Source organism: Gossypium hirsutum, chromosome D02 (assembly GCF_007990345.1).
Source record: "Gossypium hirsutum isolate 1008001.06 chromosome D02, Gossypium_hirsutum_v2.1, whole genome shotgun sequence".
Taxonomy (NCBI): Eukaryota; Viridiplantae; Streptophyta; class Magnoliopsida; order Malvales; family Malvaceae; genus Gossypium; species Gossypium hirsutum.
The window spans coordinates 37,084,729-37,091,607 of NC_053438.1; the positions used below are offsets into that span (position 1 = coordinate 37,084,729).

General features: G+C 27.3%; 1 long non-coding RNA gene across 1 annotated transcript; it reads left to right on the forward strand.

Annotated features, from left to right (window-relative positions):
- Positions 1-335: 335 nt before the first annotated feature.
- On the forward strand, positions 336-6,589 carry LOC121214660 (uncharacterized). Its single transcript, XR_005910257.1, has 3 exons — positions 336-879; positions 1,005-1,077; positions 6,007-6,589. It is a non-coding gene; the product is annotated as an uncharacterized lncRNA (long non-coding RNA).
- The last annotated feature ends 290 nt before the right edge of the window (positions 6,590-6,879 follow it).

Consider the following 6,879-nt stretch of genomic DNA (forward strand, 5'->3'; position numbering starts at 1 on the left):
ACTATCATTGAAACCTAAGTTCAATTCCCTTCCTTTGCACCATTTTGGTTATTTTGCAAATTTTGTTTCAAACCCTAGTAGGTGTCACGCATTGTTTTAAAAATAAATGTTATAAAATGATTTTAAGAATTAGAAATTGGCTTAATGGTTAAGATAAAATAAGGAGGCAATCTAATTGGCATAAAGACCCGAGTTCGAAGCTTTTCCCTTGTAAAATATTAATTTTTCTATTTTTTCTCCCACTCCTCTATGTTTGTGCTGGTCAACCTAGTTTAACCTAGGTAATAAGTTATTTTTCATTAAGTTTTTAGACTATTCATTTTCTTTTTCCTTCCTAGTCATCCCTTTCCTCTTCCCCTCCATTTTTCACTCAATTTTTCCCTTTTTCTTCCTTTTTGTGTCGTCCTAAACAATGTGATTCTCACCATTTTTGTCTTTAAATTAGACCTTTTCTGCTCTAAAATCACCCAAAATCAGCCTCTCCTTGCTACCATTAAATCTCCATTGCCGCCCCCTCTCCTCCATTTGTGACGGTGTTGGTTTGTTCCCTTTTCCCTCTACTTTCTTTTTCTTTTGTTGTTGATTTTTACTGCTATTTTTACAGCCATTTTATTAATGTTTCCTGCCTCTAAAATGTGACCCCTGACTTCCAAAAATCCTCTTTGGTGTTTATCTAAAACTAATCCCTTTGTTCCACCATTGGACGTGTTGTCACCCTTGGAGCATCATTGTTTTGTTGCTATTTTTTTTCTTCTTTTTCTCCCCCTTACAATAGTGTTTTCCTTAAAATTTCTCTATTTAAAACAACCCTTAACATTCCAAATTGATAAGGTATCCAAATACATTCATCCGACATCTCAGATCTAATTAACGAGAAGCGTAAGTGTAGTTTTTGCAAGTGATTGTACTGTAATATTTTTGTTAAAAGATATTGTTTTGACTGATTGATCTAAGGCCTTTAATTGATTATTGAATACTGATTTTTATTAATATTTTAATCGTAGGTGCTGATTTGAACGTCCTAAATTAGCAATGAAGTTAGATTTCATTCACAACCTCGTTTCGCATCAAATCAATGTAAGTTAGCTTGTCGAATTAGATCTGAAAAATAGTTGGTGTAGCATTGATTTGGCCGAATCCTTAGGGGGTGTTTCAAGGTTGGTCATTAATCGTATATTATTATTCTAAGTGTTATTTTTGTATCTAGGTTCATCTAAGGCTTAATACGGAAGTGCGGATTTTACGGTTTAGTGTTACAGTTTGCGAATTAAGGTGTAGGTCTTCCCTAAGTCTAAATAACCTAATACTCAAATAAATATATTAAATAATGTCATTTGATTGCTGATTTTGGTTTGACCGAATGACCTAAATGCAAATAAGTGAGGTGTTGAGTAAGGTACGTAATTAAATAGGAAGCCTAAATGTTAAATGTCATGTTTGGGTGATGAAATTGTGAATGGAATGTGTGTATAGCATGCTAAATTTTGTATTATTGTTTGATGTGCATGTAAATTTGCCATGACTAAAATTGTGTTATGTATGTAATTATGTTACATATCATGTACAACATTGATTGTATTGGAAGCATGTACACATGCCACTAATTCTTTTAATTGAAAGTACGCAAGACATACCTCGATATTATTTACCGAGAAGCATGATAAACATGTCATTATACTGAACAATTATTGATAAGCGTGATAAGCATGATCACTAATAAAAACATGTTTGATACTTATTTTTCTATAATAGAAACATATGAAATAAAATCTAAAAAGTTTACATTTATATTTGAAAAATTGTTGAAAACAAAATATTTGTGTCTATATGAATTTGAATCCAGGCAAAATTTAAACTTAAAACCACTTATTTTCATATTTTTTCAGTTTTCCAAAACATTTTTAATAAAGAATGAAAACAACTTCTTCATTGTGTTCTAATTTTCACATATTTTTTTTATTTTTTAAAAATTATTTTTAAAATTTTCAATTAAACACATCTTCTCCAATGTCTTCCATTTTCTAAGAAAACGAAAATGAAAAAAAAACATTTGTTTCTCAAAACCAAACGAAGCATTAATTTTTTAAAACTTGTGATTTTAAAAATGATACCCACATAATTTCCGGAACCTTAAATACATATTTTAGCCCCCAAATTTGACAACTCCACCTAAATTGATACTTATGGCTAGCTTAGCAATGCTTTTAAAAAGTGTTTTTAAAAAGTTTGGTTTAAGATTTGAGTGTTTAGCATTGTTGTTAAAAAGTGCTTTTGAAAAATAAAATGTCCATTTTAGACATGGTATTATCAAGTAATAAATATGCATTTAAATAGTATTCAAATTAGTTAATATTATTATATTTTAGTAAGAATATAAAAACAATTTATTATAACTTTTTGCTAATATTTTAATGTATGAAATATAAATTTTAAATATTTTTAAGCAATAGATATTAATTATTTATAAAATTTAATTAGAATATATAAACTATATTTTAAAAATTTAAATATAACTATTAAATATTTGTAATTAGATATTAACACATTTGTATTATTTTGGAACATTTTTTTTATTTTTAATTCATGATTTTAACACATTTGTAATTAAGTATCAAGAAAAGAAAAAGAAGGGAAAATATTATGTTGTTGGAGGGTAAATAAATAATTAAGCACCAAAAGTGCTCTTGAGAGAGGAAAAACTAAAAGTTTTACCTTCTACTTTTCAAAAATACTTTTGAAAAGTTAAAAATTTCACTTAAAAGTAGCTTGTTTAGTACGGCTTTTCTTACAAAAGTGTTTTTCAAACCAAAAATATTTTTTAAGCACTATTAAACAAGCCCTTAAGGTTTTTTCTTTTACAAATTAGTACATTATTTTACTCCTAAATTTGACAACTCATCTAAATTGATACTTTTTTTTTCAGATTAGTACTTGAATTCTTTTTTTTTTCTATCCGCCATGCTAGTATTTTTTTTATAGTACCATTCAAATTTGATGACATGACAATTTATGGTTGTGTCACGTGGTAATGATGATGTCATCATATAAAATTTTTAAAATATATAATAGCGAGTTTGCATATTTGTATAATGTACGAATTTGGTTGTATGTATTAATAAAATAGTATTTTATAAAATAATGAAAAAATATTTATAAGTTTGTAAAAAAAATACTATTTAAAAAAAACGATATTGTATTATGAATTTTTTGAAAAATTAATTTTTAATATGAATAATAATATTTTGTAACATAATAACAAAAGGTTTAAAGATTTGTAAAAAAAGAATTACCATTTTTTAAAAAAAAAATTGGCATTGTATTAAGGTTTTTATTAAATAAAAATTAAAATGAATTTAGTAAATTTAATAGATAGAAAATTTAAAACTTTTAAAACTTGGATTGAAATTTGGGTTAATGAGTTGTTTTTATAAATAATTTTCATTTTATTTCAATGGTAATGAAATTTTGGATTTTAGCCCATTAATATTAAAATATAATATTTTATATTTGTATATTTAAATGTATAAACATGTTACTATATTTAAAACATTAAAAAAATCAAATATTACAAAAAAACTTGTAAAAACATCAAAAAGAAAATTCTATAAAAAAAATCCTTAATTTTTCTATGTTTTACAATTTAGTCCCTTTAACTGTTTGGTTCAAATGGTGACCTCTCCAGACACCTTCAATAATACCAATGAGGCATTACTCTTTGGTTAGCTACACAAAAATTGTAAGATTGTCGTGTCTCATGCGAACTACTCTCATATTCTAGGATAAAATAACACTTGTATCATAGAATGAGGGAGTTAGCAATTGGATTTTTCAAAAAAAAAAATCAATAAATTGTTCTCAGCAACCCATCGTTAGATCTTTGTGCACCATCACCCCTATGCATCATCAAACCCCTTTCAACAATCCAATCACCATACCACCTCAATTACTGAGTTTCATCCATTAATCCAAACAATCATCTACCCATCAATCCACTTACTACCTAGTCAATACCACCACATCTACCTTTGTTACATCTTCTCTTCACTAGAACATCACATGCATAAACACTTCAATAACATTTCCATCATTGAATCAATCCTATCATTTTTAACTACTAACAATTCAACAATAAACTTACCCTCAAACGTTAATCAACAAATTCAACTGAACTCTTCACCTATAGTAGAATTGTTCATGAACTAGGTTTCTTGCCCAAGCCTAAAGATTTGCCCAAAATTTGGGAGGGTTTGGGCAAAAATATTAAACCCGAAAGATAGGCTTGGGCAAAAATATTAGGCCCGTTTAAAATATGAGGCGAACTCAGGCTTGAACATTCGAGGCCCAAGCTCGACTCGATCCGGCCCGTTTGTTTAAGTTAGTAATATTTTATATTATGCTATTTTTTATATATTATATAATTTATAATATATATAAATTAAATTTATAATAGTATATAATATTATTATAATGTAAACATTAAAAAATTAAGATGACTATATATAAAATATTAATAAATAAAAATACATAAATTTATTAAATATTAAATTAAAATGATATAAATATATTTTTATTTAAAAATAATAATACGGGGGCTTAAAATGAGTTTGAGTAAAATTTTAAGCCCATATTTCGAGTTGAGCCGAGCTTGGATAAGCATAAAATGTGTTAATATCATGCCTAGGTCCGATCCAAACCTAACTCAACCCAACCCATAAACACCTCTAACCAATAGCTACTATTAGCTCCCATCTAACTTGAATTAATACCCCCAAAAAAGACCTATACTTTAACCCTCAAACGAAATTAAACCTATAAGAAGCAAGTTGAGAATAAAAAAAACCAATAAAAGAGAAAGAAAATACATAATTCAAAATTAGCTTCATTGGATGGCAAAGACGATTCATCGAAGTAACATATCTTCGTATCTTGTTTGGAGAGCTTTAGATTTTAGGGTTTTTTTTAGCAAAACTTGACCTGATAAGGTGAAAGAGGAAAGAGAGAGCCACATTCAAATGTTATTTGTGTCCTTACCACATTATTTAAATAAATTATTTTTTTCCAAATCATATATACAATTGGTAAGGAGAGATGATTTAGAAAGAAAAATGATGTATTTATTTTTAATTAGTAAGAGGATTCATAAAATATTTTTTTCATACATCCTTACAACCAAAAATAAAAAAGTAAAACGAGGCATTTTTGCTTTTTGGAAGGGAGGCACGGTAAAAGAGAAAGTAAAATGATCTAACAATCAGGATTTGGTAAAACTATGCCAGCAATACTTGTTATCAATTTTTCTATTAGATTGTACTTTGGTGTATATGATTAAATATAATTGATTAAATACTTATATGGTGATAAATTTGTCATGACTATACTGCTGCTAATTATATTTATGGTAATACAAATCAATTGTGAATCAAATTCCATTAGCTTTTTTGAGATTTAAAAAAAATATATTATTTGCAAATTTATGGAATAAATTATTTATGATTATTTTTTATAATTGTATTAGGGTGTTATAATTTAATATAAAATGAAAATAATTAATGTTATTTTTTTTAGAGAATCTTATTCAGATTCTTATACGTAAAAAATAGAAATAAATTAATATCACGTAATTTTATTTAGATTTCATGTTAACATTTTTAAAAGTAAAACCAAATTGCATTTTTTTTACTAACATTCTATTTCTTTTACTGCTCTTTATAATCATAATTTGAAATTAAAACTTACCTAATTTGTTCCAATACCTTATATTAAATTATACATATATCACCAAAATATTTATTAAATTATTAATTAAGGATAAAAATTAATTAGAGAAATTATTAATTATTAATTAAAGATGAAAATTATAAAATAATTATTAAGGAAGCATTTTGGAATTCAAACAATTAACTTAGAACTCCAAGCTTGCTAAAATACTCATGTTCATTACTTTGTATATATATACTAGTTTATATACTCATTTGATTTTTGATCCGTTTGATTTTTTATCTAAAGTACAAGGATTATGATACGAGCGGCCCAACCTAATTCAAAGTCCATGATAAAGATGGGCTTAGTCTCCCTTAAGGCCCAATCATGATATCCAAATCCAAGCAGTTGAAGGTAAAACTCAACTTGTTCGTTCAAGGCATTATCACGAATAAATTTTGAGAAGAAGAGTTGAAGCTTCAAGACGATGGGCTTTGGAATTCAATACTGAGCAACGATGAAATAGGAGGGACCAATTTTGTTTGTGAACTTAAAATTTCAATGCATGATGGCAGGCACGTGTGGAAAATGTTAGCAAGCTTAGGCGTTACACTTCAAGGACCCCAATCAAGCCCACTCGCCTAGCCATGTTACAATCAGTCGACTTGCGGTGCATTTTTGGAAGGGATCCAGGCATTTTTTAGTTGAGATGTCATCATAGCGTTCAAAGATCTATTTCTTAACTTTGAAACACATTTTGAAATCACTTTTATTTAGATTAAGAGTTTCAGTATAGTTAGAGTTTTATTTGGATGTACTTAACTGGCCTATAAAAGGGCCTCTTTATTATTTACTAAGGACATAATTGTTTTCATTAATAAAGTTTTCAACTTTGGGAGTTAGTTTCTTTGTATAAGATTTCTTTCTTGTTATTTTTTAATAGTAGTTTTCTTTTAGATTTTCTTCAAAGAGTTGTGGAATTCATTCTCCATCCTTCAATATTCTAAATTTGTTTAGTTAATATAGCTTTCGTGATGGGGAAGAAGGTAGTAATCCTTTTTTTTGTTTGGAGGAGCATTCATGCTACTAAGATCTTATTAATAAAGGTTTTAAATGGTGTATGGGATGATGATAATTCTTACGTTGACTATCTATTCCTTTGTTGGGGATGCAAAATTG